The sequence below is a fragment of the Chiloscyllium plagiosum genome, unplaced genomic scaffold (genome assembly GCF_037043375.1).
Source record: "Chiloscyllium plagiosum isolate Xiang-an unplaced genomic scaffold, Cpla_swu_hap1 HiC_scaffold_2, whole genome shotgun sequence".
NCBI classification, from domain to species: domain Eukaryota; kingdom Metazoa; phylum Chordata; class Chondrichthyes; order Orectolobiformes; family Hemiscylliidae; genus Chiloscyllium; species Chiloscyllium plagiosum.
Genome location: NW_028270140.1, coordinates 145729083 through 145746540, shown reverse-complemented (window position 1 = coordinate 145746540; position 17458 = coordinate 145729083). Strand labels below are relative to the sequence as shown.

General features: G+C 45.2%; 1 protein-coding gene across 2 annotated transcripts in view; it reads left to right on the top strand.

The window, feature by feature from the left end:
• The window catches only part of palld (palladin, cytoskeletal associated protein), a 570384-nt gene that overhangs the window by 47646 nt on the left and 505280 nt on the right, over window positions 1-17458 (top strand). The window contains exon 1 of one of the 2 annotated variants that reach the window (XM_087974108.1): window positions 1924-2095. The exons of the other annotated variant lie outside the window; for it this stretch is intronic. The gene's annotated coding sequence lies outside the window, so the exon portion shown is untranslated. Of the gene's footprint in view, window positions 1-1923; window positions 2096-17458 lie in introns of those variants that run through there. 2 annotated transcript variants of the gene reach the window in all.

The window sequence follows — 17458 nt, the reverse complement described above, 5'->3', positions numbered from 1 at the left end:
TCTGAATGTGGTGACAACATTTACCATTACAACGCTACCTCTCCCTCACTCTTCCAACAAATCCCTACTTAGCGATCAGATGTCGATGGAGGATAGGAAGCTTTGTTTTTGGAGTCATAGAGATCTGCAGCACAGATAGGCCCTTCAGCCCATCACATGTTTGTGCCAGTCAAACACAGGCTCCTAACTATTCCAATCCCAATTCCTAACACTTGGCTCATAGCCTTGTATGCCTTGCCACGGCAAGTGCACATCTAAATACTTCTTAAATGTTGTGAGGAGATGGGTGAAAAATTTTTTTTTCCTCATATTTCCTCTAAATCTTCTGGCTCTTTACCTTAACTCTATCCCCCTGGTCATCGATCCCTCCATCCAGGGGAAAGGTTCCTCCCTGTCTACCCTACCTATGACCCTTAGAACATGTTATACAGCTCAATCATATCCCCTCTCAGTCTCCTCCGCTTGAAGGAGAGCAATCCCCAGTCTGTCCAGTCTCTCTTCATGACTGAACCTTACCAGCCCAGTCAACATCCTGCTCTCGTTTCTTCACATAACTCTGGTTTCATAGGATTGGGGGAGCCTTGCTGACACACAATTATAGAGTCATAGGGTCATACAGCACAGAAACTGACCCTTCAATCCAACCAGAACATAATCCCAAACTAAACTAGTCCCACCTGCCTGCTCCTGGCCCATTGCCCTTCACGGGTTAGCATGCTGCCTCACAGCACCAGGGACCTGGGTTCAATTCCCACTTCGGGCAACTGACTGTGTGGAGTTTGCACGTTCTCCCTGTGTCTGCGTGGGTTTGTTCCGGTTTCCTCCCACAGCCCAAAATGTGCAGGTTTGGTGAATTGGCCGTGCTAAATTTCCCGTAGTGTTAGTGCATTAGTCAGGGGGGAATAGGTCTGGGTGGGTTGCCCTTCGCAGGGTCGGTATGGACTTGCTGGGCCGAGGGGCCTGTTTCCCCACTGTAGGGAATCTTAAAAAAAGACTTTCCTGTCTAAGTGTCTTTTAAACATTGTAATTGTACCCACATCTACCACTTCCTTTGGCAGTTTATGCCACACAGGAACCACTCTCTGCGTAAAAAAATTTCTCCTCATGTCTTTTTAAAATCTCTCTCCTCTCAACTTAAAAACATGCCCTTTAGTCTTGAAATCCCCCATCACAGGGAAAGGAAACTTGCCACTCACCTTATCTATACTGGCAATGATTTTATAAACCTCCATTAGGTCACTTCTCAACCCCCAGTGAAAAAAAGTCCCAGTCTTTCTTGTAACTCAAACCATCCTGGGCTGAAGAGTGTGGTGTTGGAAAAGCGCAGCTGGTCAGGCTGCATCAAAGGAGCAGGAGAATTGACGTTTCGAGCATAAACCCTTCAGTAGGATTGTTGATTTTCCTGTTCCTCCGATGCTGCTTGACCTGCTGTGCTTTTCCAGCACCACTCTCTCGACTCTGATCTCCCGTCCTCGCTTTCTCCCGGCAACATCCTGATAAATCTCTTCTGAGCCCTGCCCAGCTTGATAAAATCCCTCCTGTGACTGGGCCTTCAGAACTGGGCACAGTATCCAGAAGAGGCCTCACCAACGTCCTGTACGATCTCAACCTGACGCCCCAACTCTTGTACTCAAAGGACGGAGGAGTGAAGGCGGGCTCGTGATCACCCGCCCCTCTGCATGTGGGGTTCTCTTCACAAAGTGTGCCTGGGGGCTGTCAGGGAGTTCAGGCGCCCACCCCACACTCACACACCACCCTCCTCCCCGCCCCCCCCCGGATCTCTCTACCCGGGAGCTCCAGCCACAGCGAGAACTCCTGATGCATGCATTCCAGTGAAACCTGATCCCAGTCGCCAGATATAGCTGACTTCAGAGAGGGTCTCCATAGCAGCTGGGGCAGCCGACGACTGGGAGCTCACTGCTGTAGGTTGTGAGCCTCGGAGAGTCACCCCGAGGAGGTAAAGAGGAGCCCCGGAGGGAAGAGAGTCACAACCCGATGCTGTGCCGCCCAATCACTGACACCACGCCAAGTTACTTGCGCTCCCGGCCTTCTGCTTCACCATCGTCTTTGCCATCGTCTGGAGCAAGAAGCAGAGGTAACGGCGTTTCGAATCCACATCGGCTTCAATCCATCTCGCTTTGCAGGGAGCTCAGCCCTGCCCGCCTGTCAGCCCAGCTAAGTAGCCGAGCTCCGTGACTAAGCCCAGGCACTGGCAGGGAGAAGGGATATCACACAGTTCCTTTCAGGAGTTTCCCATTGACACGCGAAAGCTGGTTGTGGTGAGGGAAGGGAGGGGATGTGTGTGTGTGTTTGTGTTCGCGCGCGTCTGCGTGTTTGTGTGTGCATGTGCGTACGTGAGAGTGTGTGTGCGTGAGTGTATGTGTGTCTGTCTCTGTGTGTGTCTGTCTGTCTGTGTGTCTGTGTGTGTGTGTGTGTCTGTGTGAGTGTGTGTGTATGTGTCTGTTTGTCTGTGTCTGTATGTGTGTGTCTGTGTATGTGTCTGTCTGAATGTGTGTATGTGTATGTGTGTGTATGTGTATGTGTGTGTATGTGTGTGTGTATGTGTGTGTGAGTATGTATGTGTATGTCTGTGAGAGAGAGAGTGTGTGTGTATGTGTCTGTGAGAGAGAGAGTGTGTGTATGTATGTGTGTGTGTGTGTCTGTGAGAGAGAGTGTGTGTGTGTGTGTATGTGTCTGTGTGTGTGTTTGTGTGTGTCTGTGAGAGAGAGTGTGTGTGTTTGTGTGTGTCTGTGAGAGAGAGTGTGTGTGTGTGTATGTGTCTGTGTGTGTCTGTGAGAGAGAGAGTGTGTGTGTCTGTGAGAGAGAGTGTGTGTGTGTGCGTGTGTGTGTATGTGTCTGTGTGTATGTGTCTGTGAGAGTGAGTGTGTCTGTGTGTGTGTGAGTGTCTGTGAGAGAGAGTGTGTGTGTATGTGTCTGTGTGTATGTGTGTGTCTGTGGGAGTGAGTGTGTGTGTCTGTGAGAGAGTGTGTGTGTGTGTATGTGTGTCAGTGAGAGAGAGTGTGTGTGTGTATGTGTGTCAGTGCGAGAGAGAGTGTGTGTGTATGTGTGTGTGTGAGTGAGAGAGTGTGTGTCAGTGAGAGAGAGAGTGTGTGTGTATGTGTGTGTGTGTGTGTCAGTGAGAGAGAGAGTGTGTGTGTGTGCGCTCTTAAAAATAAACCTGTTTCATGAGGAACATTTCAGTCAGTGGGTCGTCCTGTCTGACATTCGCTGGTTATTTTTCCCCGTTTCAAGGAGGGAAAAGGTGGAAGTTTCTGTCCAGCATGGACCACGAAAACCGAACAAGGATAGCTTTTGAAAGGGGGCTGGATAAGTCCTGGTAAACTAAAGACTTAGTGGGTCAACGGGGTGAGGGGGAGCGGGGGGACTAATTAGGGAGAAAACCTTCAGACACTGATGCATTAGAAACATAGAAAATAGGAGCAGACCATTCGGCCCTTCGAGCCTTCTCCACCTTCCAGTATGGCTGATCGTCCAACTCTGCTCCCAATTTCTCTCCATTCCCTTCGATCGCAACAGAAACATTGAAAATGCAATGAATGGCCAGCTGTTGTGTTCCACCATTCACGATCAGCAGCTTTCTCTCCTTTGAAAAGGTCAATTCTTCCCCATGGTTGAATAAAATTGCTGTTATCTTTGGCTCCAAGGATTTACCAGCTGGGCGGCTGAACAAGGGCCCAGATTCCCAAGATTCAGCTTTGACTGAGACGGTTGGGATTCGGGAAAGTGACATGGCTGCAGGGGGGACAAATGCACCTAGATCCAGGGACCGCATTTGGGGAAGAATGCAATGGTATCAGAGAGGGTGCAGGAAGGATTCCTGAGTCCCAAAGTGGAGGAGGTTCTAGACTGAAGATGTTGGGACTGTTCCCTTGGGGAAGGGAAAGCTTGACATTAGTGGAAGGCGGGATGGCGGAATGAGGGGGAATGATTTCACCCAGTGAGTGGCTAGGATTTAGAAAGCCCTGCCTGAGCTGGAGATGGGGGCAGGTTCAACCTAACGACTCAAGAGGGCACTCAATAAATGTTTGAAAAGTAGGGAAGCACAGGGGTCTGGGGAGAAAGACAGAGGAGTGCCACCAAGTAAATTGTCTTCTTGGAGAACTACCACAGCCACTACCAGACAAATGACCCCCTTCAGCCTGCAATTGTCCCGGGATTCTACACTCTGCCATTAGATAGTATCACCGGTCCACTGCCCCACTCTTCAATTACAAAGTACAGGCATCAGCTGAGGACAAACTTCTGTTCAGTTGTGTTTGGCCCCTATAGCTCAATAAACTGCTGGCTATAACAGGACAAGGTAAGCGATAGTGGTTGGCATTTCATAGTTGAGCGTGTTTATCCAATAGGGAAGTGGGGACGCTTGAGTGACCATGGCTTAAGCAGGGGCACAACTGACCATCCTTCACATTCCTGTTTGCTATCCAATTCTCTGGCCTGGTGCTGCTTGTCTCTGGACTGTCACCTGTAATAGGAGTAGGAGAACTGGGAGTTGGAAAGGAGGGAGTTACTTAGGATTAGTAATCAACGAAAAGAGATGGAGAAATATCCAAGAGATGAGAATCGGGGTAGTGGAGATATCAAGAGGACCAGTAATAGAGTTGAAAGAGTTAATATAAAGGTACCAAATAGGAGGGAGAGAGGGAGAAGAGGGAGAGACGGATAGAGAGAGAGAGAGATAAACTTTTATTTGTCATTTAATGGTGGTACGGTGGCCCAGTGATTAGCATTTCTGCCTCACAGCGCCAGGGACTCGAGTTTGATTCCAACTTTGGGCGACCGTCTCTGTGAAGTTTACACATTCTCCCCGTGTCTGTGTGGATTCCTCCGGGTGCTCCTGTTTTCTCCCACAATCCAAAGATGTGCAGGTCAGGTGAATTGGCCATGCTAAATTGCCCATAGGGTTAGGTGCATTAGTCAGGAGTAAATGTAAGGGAATGGGTCTGAGTGAATTACGCTTCAGAGGGTTGGTGTGGACTCTTTGGGTCAAAGGGCCTTTTCCCACACTGTAGGGTATCCACTCTAACTTCTATCGTATACAACTGATATACTAAAAACAAGGCAGTGTTCCTCCAGGACCGAGAGCGCTACATGGACCATCCATCCCTCGATGCAATCGCAGTTAATCGTTTTGAGTTTTCAATTCCACCTTCCCTATTGCCCCAATAACACCCCCCACCCATCCAGTCAACAAGAACTGAGTTCTGACTCAACAATATTCAATTACCCCGCCTCCACTGCGTTTTGCCTCCCAGCATCACCCAATCTCCAAAGAGAAGAAAAACATTCTCCTCATCGCTGACCTGACAGGGTGACCCTTGACTTTAATGTCTCCCCTAGTTCCAGTCAAGAGATGGGGATAGGGGCAAAAGCTTTCAATTTGAGACATTGCAAGATTTGGGGTGGCGGGAGGGCTGGGGGGGGGGGGGGGGGGGGGTGTAATGTATGTCAGTGAGGGTGTGGATGATGCGTAGATGGGACCACAAAGTGAGACCAGGTCAATGGAACTTCGGACAGTGTGGGTTTGGGGATAGGGCGAGGATATAATATGGGAGGCCTAACCAGAGAACAAAGGAATTGCTGAGTCAGGACAAGGAGAGAGAAGTAAATGAAGCTAGCTTCTTTTTTATTTAGAATGTAACTATTGTTGGCTAGGTTAGCATTTATTACCCATCGTTAATTGCCTAGAGGACATTGCTGTGGGTCTGGAGTTACATGCAGACCAGGTGAGGTAAGAATGGCAGATTTCCATCTGGAAGGGACATTGATGAGGGCAGTTCAGAGTCAACTGTGAGCCTGGAGTCACATGTAAGCCAGACATGGATGGCAAATTTCCATCTCTAAAGGACACTAGTGAACCTGATGGGATTTTATGACAAGAAACTGGGCTTGTTTGTCACTATTTAGCCATTTTTAATTGAATGTGAATTTCTCCATCTGCTGTGACAGGATTTGAACCTGCCCTGAGAGTGTTAGCCTACATACCTGAATCAATAACCCAGCTATCATGCCAAAGGCCTGAAGTAGAGTCATAGAAGGCTGCAGCATGGGAAAAAGGCCCTTCAGAGTTGAAACTTTATTGCTGGAACAGCACAGCAGGTCAGGCAGCATCCAGGGAACAGGAGATTCGACGTTTCGGGCACAGGCCCTTCAGTTTCCTGAAGAAGGGCCTGTGCCCGAAACGTCGAATCTCCTGTTCCCTGGATGCTGCCTGACCTGCTGTGCTGTTCCAGCAATAAAGTTTCAACTTTGATCTCCAGCATCTGCAGACCTCACTTTCTCCTCCAAAAAGGCCCTTCAGCCCATTGAGTCTGTGCTAAGTTGGTTGGAGGTGGAAGCAAAGGCAGGATATTCTCTTTGGAATTGAACAAGGCATTGAGTGTTTTCCAGACTGGATATTGGATGTTACCTGTATTACTGCCCAGAAAGGGAGTAATGGATACTGTGTTCATTGATAAGAAACCCAAAGTGGTCAACTCTAATGCAGCCATGCTCTTCCTTGGGTTTACTAGTCCCTACTGTATGTTCTCATGAATTTAATTATCCATGACCTTACCAAGTATACATGTTAATGTCAAAGGATGGTGTGAAGTCAGAACAGTTTTCTATTTGTGACCAACATATAAACATCCAGGGCTCACACCGACCAGCTAATACCCACTCACAGCGAGACGTGTATTTTAATGGATGTAGTTGGCTCTGATTGAAGAAATTGATCTCAATATTCCAAGTGATATCACATGGTCCAGATCCAACTATTCATTGAGAGCATTAGCCAAGCTTGGAGTGGAACATGAGACGGCGATCTCTTAGCCATTGTTGAGAGACGTCATTCACATCCGAATCTTATTCTAGCTTCAGCTGTGGGTCAGGATTCCATTTTGCTTCCTTCTGATTTCAGTATAAGTGCAGATTATTTTCAAATATGAGGCTGCAACGAGTTTGATTTTGGGGGGGCTCCCACCTCTGACACGGGAGACGGTGGGTCTCCAGACTTGAGGCTTGAGCAAGGAACATATGCTAATCCAACCTGCCCATACTCATTGGGACACCACCGCAAAGTAAGTGCGACTTGAACCAGGGCCTCATGGCTCAGAGAGATGCGCACTACCCTCTGTAGACGCAAGAGCCCCAGCAAAGATAACTGGGTTTGATCTCGCTGGATGGTTTCCCAGCCAAGACGATCCTGCCTACCTTCCAAGAGGAGGTGTTTCCAGACTAGTAGACATCTCAGGCTGATTGTTGGGATTGAACAAGGAATTGAAGAAGACCATCCCAATATGTTACCAAGGGAACACTGCACTGGAGAAGAGGATAAATCAGGAGATAATTAAGGCTTGGGAGAAAAGGCAGTACATTAATCATGAGTGACGTTAATCTTTATGCTGATTGAGATAGTCAGATCGGCAGAGGTAGCCATGCAGAAGGTTTCACAGAATGTATTTGGGACAGTTTCCTGAAACAATATGTTGGGAATCCAACCAGGAATCGGGTTATGGTGAGATGCAGTGAGACAGGTTTCATAAGTAATAGCAAAGCGATGGATTCCCTTGGAAATAGTGACCATAACATGGTAGAATTTGGCATTCAGTTTGAGTGGAAGACTGAGTCAGAAACAACCTTGTTAAGCTTAAGTAATGGGCAGGCTGGGAAAAGGGTTTAGCTGCAAAGATTCTTGAGGAACAATGGCAGACATTTCGGGAGATAGCTCATGACACACGCCAAAGATAATCTCAACAAGGAAAAAGGATTCTAGGAAGGAGGTGAGTCAACTACGGTGAACCAGGGAAGTTAAGAATCCCACCACATTGAAAGGAAAATCATACGATCTGGCATGGATTATTGGTAAACTAGAGGATTAGGAAATTTCTAAAAATGTATTTAAAAAAGAGCAAAAATAGCACAACGAGGAAGAAGAAAAACAATGAGGGTAGGCATGTAAACAATATCAAGATGGACAGCAAGAGCTTCTTTAAGCCCATAAAAAGAAAAAGAGAGGCCAAAGTGAACACAGGCCCCTTTGAGAACGAGGCTGGAAAAAAATATAATGGGAAACCAGGAAATGGCAGAGGAGTTGAATAAATACTTTGCATCAGTCTTCCCTGTAGAAGACATTAATATCATTCCAAAATTATTCAATACAGAAGGAGCAAAAGGAGGAGAGGTAATAAATACAATAACTAGCACTAGGGAAAAAGTGCTAGGACACGAGTGGGAGGAAAGACTAATGAGTGCCCTGGACCTAATGGGATGTAGCCAGTTGGGATCAGCCCAGCGCAGGGCAGAGTGAGACCATGTGTGGAAAGCCCCCAGTGTGGAGCGACTCAAGGCTATAGAAGGGCTGTGATGACTTTAACTTTTAACTTTTAACTTTATGTCTTTGTTTTCCTAATATATACTATGAAGAACTGTAATGTAGAACTAGCAGCTTTTTTTTCTTTACCTCTGTACCTAACTTATTTTTATACTGAAGATTTGTAACTAGGTATTTTGTACCCAAGATGAAGCTGTGTGTGGCAACATTATACACTTCTCACTGTATTCCTGTACTTGAGTACACGTGACAATAAACTTAATTCTAATTCTAAGATCGTAATAGGAGTAGATACAGAAATAGCAGAGGCAATGGTAGTAATCTTCCAAGAATCTTTTGATTCTAGAAAAGTGGTTAGGAAAATTTGCTAATGTCACACCTTTATTTTTAAAGGGAAGGAGTCATAGAGTCCTACAGCACGGAGACAGGCCCTTTGGCTCAAACTGCTCCATGCTGACCAAAATGTCCATCCACACTAACCCCATTTCCCTGCACATGGTCCATTTCCTTAGAATCCTTTCCTATCCATGTATTTGTCCAAATGCCTTTTAAATGTTGTTAATGTACCCACCTCAACCACTTCCGCTGGCAGCTCATTCCATGTGCACACCATCTTCTGTGTAAAACGTTGCCCCTCAGGTTCCCTTTTATTCTTTCCCCTCTAACCTTAAACTGATGCCCTCTAGTCCTCGATTCTCCAAGCCTGGGAAAAAGAATGAATGCATTTTCACATTCCATGCTTTCATGATCTTATACATTTCTATAAGATTCCCCCTCACTCAGTCACTGACACTCGAAAGAAAAAAGTCCTAGCTTGTCCAACCTTTCCCTATAACTCAATCCTTGGAGTTCTGGCAAAGTCCTTATAAATTTCTTCTGCACTGTTTCCAGTTTAATAACATCCTTCCTATAGCATGGTGACCAAAACTGAACACATTATTCGAAGTGCAGCCTCACCAACGTCCTGTACAGCTGTAACATAACTTCTATACTCAATGCCCTGACTGATGACGGTAAATGTGCCAAAAGCCTTCCTTAATGCCCTGTCTACCTGTCACTCCATTTTCAGAGACCCATGCACGTGAACTCCGAGGTCCCTCAGTTCTACTACACTCTTAAAGCCCGACTATTCACCATGAAACGCCTACCTTTCCAAAATGCAAGATCTCACACTTAGAGTCATAGAATCATAGAGATGTACAGCACGGACACAAATCCAAATCATCCATGCCGACCAAATATTCCAACCCAATCTAGTCCCACCTGCCAGCACCCGGCCCATATCACTCCAAACCCTTCCTATTCATATACCCATCCAGATGCCTTTTAAATTTTGCAATTGTACCAGCCTCCACCACTTCCTCTGGCAGCTCATTCCATACACGTACCACCCTCTGTGAGAAAAAGTTGCCTCTTAGGTCTCTTTTATATCTTTCCCCTCTCACCCTAAACCTATGCCCTTTAGTTCTGGACTCCCCAACCCCAGGGAAAAGACCTTGTCTATTTATCCTATCAATGCCCCTCATGATTTTATAAACCTCTATAAGCCTTCGATGTTCCAGGGAAAACAGTCCCAGACACAGTGGCTCAGTGGTTAGCACTGCTGCCTCACAGCGTCAGGGGCCCCAGGTTCAATACCAGCCTTGGGTGACTGTGTGGAGTTTGCACATTCTCCCTGTGTCTGTGTGGGTTTTCTCCCACAATCAGGATGTGGAGGCATTGGAACGGGTGCAGAGGAGGTTTACCAGGATGTTGCCTGGTATGGTAGAAAGATCGTATGAGGAAAGGCTGAGGCACTTGGGGTTGTTTTCATTGGAGAAAAGAAGGTTTAGGGGTAACTTGATAGAGGTGTACAAGATGATTAGGGGTTTAGATAGGGTCGACAGTGAGAATCTTTTTCCACGTATGGAGTCAGCTATTACAAGGGGGCATAGCTTTAAATTAAGGGGGGGTAGGTATAGGACAGATGTTAGGGGTAGGTTCTTTACTCAGCGAGTCGTGAGTTCATGGAACGCCCTGCCAGTAGCAGTGGTGGACTCTCCCTCATTATGGGCATTTAAGCGGGCATTGGATACGCATATGGAGGATAGTGGGCTAGTGTAGATTAGGTGGGCTTGGATCGGCGCAACATCGAGGGCCGTAGGGCCTGTACTGCGCTGTATTCTTCTATCTTCTATCTTCTATCTTCAATCCAAAGATGTGCAGGTCAGGTGAATTAGCCATTCTAAGTTGCCCATAGTGTTAGGTGCGTAAGTCAGAGGGAAATGGGTCTGGGGTGGGTTACTTGTTGGGCCAAAGGGCCTGTTTCCACACTGTAGGGAATCTATTCAGATCTCCCTATAGCTCAAATCCTCCAACCCTGGCAACATTCTTGTTTTCTGAACCCTTTCAAGTTTCACAACATCTTTCCAATAGGTAGGAGACCAGAATTGCATGCAATATTCCAACAGTGGCCTAACCAATGTCCTGTACAGCTGCAACATGACCACCCAACTCCTGTACTCAATACTCTGACCAATAAGTGAAAGCATACCAAACTCTTTCTTCACTATCCTATCTACCTGTAACTCTATATTTCAAGGAGCTATGAACCTGCACTTCAAGGTCTTTTTGTTCAGGGCCTGACCTTTAAGTGTATAAGTCCTGCTAAAATTTGCTTTCCCAAAATGCAGCACTTCACATTTATCTAAAGTAAACTCCATCTGCCACTTCTCAGCCAATTGGCCCATCTGATGAATATCCCATTTTCACCTGAGGGAACCTTCTTCACTGTCCACTACACTGTCCACTTAGTAACTATACCTCTTATGCTCGCATCCAAATCTTTTATATAAATGATAAAAAGTAGAGGACCCAGCACCGATCCTTGTGGCACTCCACTGGTCACAGGCCTCCAGTCTAAAAAACAACCCTCCACCACCACCCTCTGTCTTCTACCTTTGAGCCAGTTCTGTATCCAAATGGCTAGTTCTCCCTGTATTCCGTGAGATCTAACCTTGTTAACCAGCCTCCCATGGAGAACCTTGTTGAATGCCTTACTGAAGTCCATGTAGGTCATGTTCACTACTCTGACTTCATCAATCCTCTTTGTTACTTCTTCAAAAACTCAATCAAGTTTGTGAGACATGATTTCCCACGCACAAAGCCATGTTGACTATCCCTTATCAGTCCTTGCCTTTCCAAATACATGTGCATCCTGTCCCTCAGGATTCCCTCCAACAACTTACCCACCACCGACGTCAGGCTCACTGGTCTATAGTTCCCTGGCTTGTCCTTACCACCTTTCTTAAACAGTGGCACCACGTTAGCCAACCTCCAATGTTCCGGCACCTCACCTGTGACTGTCGATGCTACAAATATCTCAGCAAGAGGCCCAGCAATCACTTCCCTAGCTTCCCACAGAGATCTACGGTACATCTGATCAGGTCCTGGGGATTTATCCACCTTTATGCATTTCAAGACATCCAGCATTTCCTCCTCTGCAATATGGACATTTTTCAAGATGTCAACATCTATTTCCCTACAGTCTATATCTTCCATGTCCTTCTCCACAGTAAACACTGATGCAAAATATTTGTTCAGTATCTCCCCCATCTCTGTGACTCCACACAGAGACCGCCTTGCTGATCTTTGAGGGGCCCTATTCTCTCCCTAGTTACCTATTGTCCTTAATGTATTTGTAAAGCTCTTTGGATTCGCCTTAACTCTATTTGCCAAAGCTATCTCATGTTCCCTTTTTGCTCTCCTGATTTCCCTCTTAAGTATACTCCTACTGTCTTTATACTCTTCTAAGGATTCACTCGATCTATCCTGTCTGTACCTGATATATGCTTCCTTCTTTTTCTTAACCAAACCCTCCATTTCTTTAGTCATCCAGCATTCCCTATACCTACCAGCCTTCCCTTTCACCCTGACAGGAATATACTTTCTCTGGCCTCTCATTATCTCATTTCTGAAGGCTTCCCATTTTCCAGCCATCCCTTTACCTGCGAACATCTGCCCCCAGTCAGCTTTTGAAAGTTCTTGCCTAATACCTTCAAAATTAACCTTCCTCCAATTTAGAATTTCAACTTTTAGATCTGGTCTATCCTTTCCCATCATTATTTTAAAACTTATCTGAATCAAACTCCATTTTTCATTTCTCGGCCCACTTCCCCAGCTGAGTAAGATCCTGCTGCAATTTCTGAGAACCTTCCTCACTGTCCATAATACCGCCTATTTTAGTGTCATCTTCAAACTTACTAATCTGGCCTTGTACGTTCTCATCTAAATCATTGATAGTGATAACAAACAGCACTGACCGTTGTGGCACTCCACTAATGACAGACCTCCAGTTCAACAAGCATCCTTCCACTATTACCCTCTGCTTCCTACCAAGAAACCAATTGTGTATCCAATTTGCCAGGTCCCCTGAATTCCATGCGATCTAACCTTACAGAGTGGCCTGCCATGTGGAACCTTGTCAAGGCCTTACTGAAATCCATTTAGGCTACATCTACCTCCCCGTCCTCATCAACATTCCCGGTTACTTCATCAAAGAACTCTAACAGATTTGTGAGGCATGATCTCCCATTCACAAAGCCATGTTGACTACTCCTCAGAGGTTAAAACTTTTAGGCTGGTTAGCTTAACATCTAACAGTGGGAAAATATTAGAGACGATCATAAAGGGTGTAATAGCAGTGTTTAGAAATGCATTATATGATTAATCAGGGCCAGCATGGCTTCACGAAGTGGATATATCATATCTCTCCAAACTGAGAAAGACCCATTTGTACCTACTCTCTTCTTCCCATTAGCCAGCCATTTGTCTGTCCATATCAATGCACTACCTTCCATAACATGGGCTTCTATTTTCCAAAAAAAACCCTTTGATGTGGCAATTTATTAAATGCCTGCTGGAAATCTAAGAAGTGTACATCCACCAGTAGTATGCAGAGCATGTTATTCATTCATTTCTATTTGTCCTATCGGCTCATCAATTTTGTTTGGAATGTTATCTGCAATCAGATACAGAGCCTTAGTTGTTTTTTCTTGTAATCTCCAGCTTACCTGATGATTTACTCTTAGATTTGTACTCACTATATTTTCCTGTCACAATCAGTTTCTCATTTCCTATATTAGTATCTTCATCTCTTGCCTTGTCTCTATTTGCTGAATTATCAAATTTTCCCACATTTGATACCATTCCCTCACTACTTAGTTGGAAGCCCTCTCTACCTCCCTCTGTGTGTATCTCACTGGAACACAGGCCCCACCACAGTTAAGATGAAACCAATCTCTCACCAAACGGAACCCATCCCTCCCACATCAGTTTTTGAGCCATACATTCGTGACCCTCATCTTATTTGCCCTCTGCCAATTTGAACAAGCCTCAGGTAATGATTCAGTGATTTTTTAAAAATTCACTCATAAGATGTAATCATCACTGGCTGTGCCAGCATTTATTGCCTGAAACTAATTGCCCGGAGGGTAACCACATTTCCTGTTGGTCTGGAGTCACATGCAGGACAAACCAGGTAAGTTTCCCTCCCTAAGGGACATGAGTGAACCACATGGGAATTTCCCAATAATTGACAATGGTTTCAGAGTTGTTATTAATCTATACTTTTATTGAATGTGTGGTCAGCATGCATGAAGAGTCTGTGTCCATGTTGTAAGATTCTATGATCCAAAAGCTGCCAGACTTTCTGGGTTTCTCCAGTAATTTCTGTCTTTCTGTTGCAGTACTTTGTTTTAATTTATTCCTTGCATCTAGTTGTTCAGCCCTGTTAGAATTTGATACACTTCAGTCAAATTCTCTATCACCCTTCTGAATACAGGCCCAGTCAAACCAATCTTTCCTCATAAAAAAGTCCCAGTATTGACCCAGTGAACCTCCACTGCACTCCTTCTACGGCAATTATATCCTTTCTTCAGTAAGGAGACCAAAGTTGCATGCAATACTCCAGATGTGGCCTCACCAAGGTCCTATCTGACTGCAATAAAACATCCTGATTTCTGACTTTAAATCTTCTTGCAATGAAGGCCAATTTGCAACTGACTGACTACTGGTAGTGATTGTAACGAGATCAGGCAGGTGGACCTCATAGAATAGGAGTTCACTGATTGGGTCCAATCAGGGAGCCCTGGCTGACAGATATAAACAGGAGTGCAGCTGGCTCTGAGGGAGCTGGATCAATGTGAGGGAATCTCCACAGGTAAATAAAGAAAAAAAAAGAAGAAAAAAAGACAAGCAGGAATATCAGCAGTTCTGTTCACTCTGAGGAGCGGCTCTAAGGCAGCTGGACCAGTGTCACATACAATGCACGTGTAGATAAAGGGGGATTTGGTGACTGGATACCACTCTTTGTGGAACTATTTCAACCACTTTCATTTATTAATGTAGAAGGAAACCCAGATCACATTGTACATTCACATTTCACAATATAGCACCATTTAAATATTACTCTACCTTTCTGTTCTTCACACCAAAGTATATACCCCACATTTACCCATATCATACTGCATCTACCATGTGTTTACCTTCTCATTCAAATTGTCTAGATCACCTTGACTCATCCTTCTCACAACTTACAATCCCACCATCGATCTGTCACTAGCAAACTGGAAAGATTCCATTTGGTCCTTTCATTCAACATGTGTCATGAGTAGGTGACGTTCAGCACTGAATCCTAGTCATTGGCTGCCCCAAGAATTAGACCTGTTCACTCTTTTTCCACTCTGTCAACCAATTCTCAATCCATGCCAGTATCTTACCCCCAATTTTGTGTGCTTTAATTTTGCCCTCTTGTGTAGGATCTAATAAAAGTTCCTTCTTGAAATCCAAACATCCACTGTTTTCCCCTTATCTATTCTACCAGTTACATCCTAAAAAACAAACTCCAGTAGATTCATTACACATGACTTCCCTTTCATAAACCCACGCTGGCTTTGCCTGATCTCATTGATGCTTTCCAACTGGTACAAAATGTGCACATTAACGCAGTGGCTCAGTGGTTAGCACTGCTGCCTCACAGCACCAGGGTCCCAGGTTCGATTCCAGCCTCCAGTCTGTGTGGTGTTTGCACATTCTCCCCGTGTCTGCGTGGGTTTCCTCTGGGTGCTCCAGTTTCCTCCCACAGTCCAAAGATGTGCAGGTCAGGTGAATTGGCCATGCTAAATTGCCCATAGTATTAGGTGCATTAGTCAGAGGGAAAAGAGTCAGGATAGGTTACTCTTTGGAGGGTCGGTGTGGACTGGTTGGGCTGAAGAGCCTGTTCCCACACTGTGGGGAATCTAATCTAAACTTTCCATTGTCCTGATGTTTTGTGAAGTCTGTAGCTCAACCTCCAGCTCAATGACTCTTCATCAAATCTTGATCCACAAGCATTCACAGCAGACATGTTGACTCAGGAGCTCCAACATGCTGCAGCCGTGACACATCGAGTCATCAGCACGGAAACAGACCCTTCGGTCCACCCAGTCCATGCCAAACATAATCCCAAACTAAACCAGTCGCACCTACCTGCTCCTGGGCCATATCCCTCCTAACCTTTCCTATTCATGTACTTATCCAAATGTCTTTGAAACATTGCAACAGTACCCACATCCACCACTTCCGCAGAAGTTCATTCCATGTGTGAACCACCCTCTGTGCAAAACATTTGCCTTTCATATCTTTTTTAAATCTCTCTCCTGTCACCTTAAAAATGTGACCCTCTTGTCTTGAAATTGCCCATCCTAGAGAAAAGACAACTACCATTAACACTAAATGTACCCCTCACTATTTTATAAACCTCTGTAAGGTCGTCCCTCAACCAATCTAGTGGAAAAAGTCCCTATTCAACTTTTCTTTGTAGCACATACCTTCTGCACTTGGCAACATCCTGGTAAATCTCTTTTGAACCCTAAACTATCAACCTTAGTGGGTTTAATTAACTATTTAATTATTTTTATTATTTATTTTCCTATTTGGTAGATTTTATTAGCCTTGCCTACACTATTTTAAACCTTAGGAGTCGATTTTTTTGAAAATGAATTGGATTTTTATTGTCACGTGCAATTTGCAGTAAGAATACAACAAAATACAATGAAGAGCTTTCATTTGTCACCATGATACGGCACCATTTTGAATAATTTAAGAATAAGGGAATAAAAGAAAGATGTGGTTTGGAGAGAGTCCATCCACCCTGAGCCAGCTCATCACCATCAGTGATGTCTGCACCACCATCTACAACGAACCCAACCAATATCGAAGTTGCCAATCCTCAGCATCATCTTTGACGGTGGATCCATTCTCCTCCATCACCGCCTCGCCACCTCCTGTGCCAGACCAGCCAACATCAGAGTCGCATCTCTAAACGCTGGGCCCACCTCATCGCTGTTGCCGTGACGCCCTTCCCTCACCGGAATAGACCTTAAATGTTTATCAGACACTCACTGAACATTGAGCTTCCATGTGCGAACAGGAATAAGAGCAATTTCCTGTAGAGGGAACAATTTATAATTCCATTAATTCCATTAATTCCCATAATCATCCAACTCCCAGCTCTCTGCTCAATGTCACACTTGGTAGGAAAACACTCTGAAATGCCTCTCTTTGCTTAGAGCTCACCCAGCCCCAGCTAGATTAAAAAGCTGGTATCCTTTGGTAATTGAGTTAAAAGTCACACAACACCAGGTTATAGTCCAACAGATTTGTTTGGTAGCACTAGCTTTCGGAGCACTGCTCCCTCATCAGGTGGTCGAGAGCTTGGACGTTCCTGTCTGAGCTTTGACGGAATCTCGAGCTTAATCAGCAAGCTGGAGTGAAATGTGTTTTCCTTATCCACCCAGCTCTCAGCATTTTACTTGACGCAAAGGGAGAATGAGGGGAAGACTGAGGAGACGTCCTCTGTGTAATAATCCAGAGGAAGACAAGGAAGATCAGAATACAGGCAAAACCTGGAGGTTTAAAGTCAGATACAGAGCTCTCGGATTTTTTTTAAGAACCACTGATAAGTGTACCCCATGTAACTGGAAAAGAAAGACTGCTGCATGATGAATAGCTGACAAATATTTTTAGCGCAAGAAATGTAATTCGATATTTGGCTAGGAGTCTGTGTGAGTGTTGTTGTTGCATCTGCTGCCCCAGAGGGAAAAC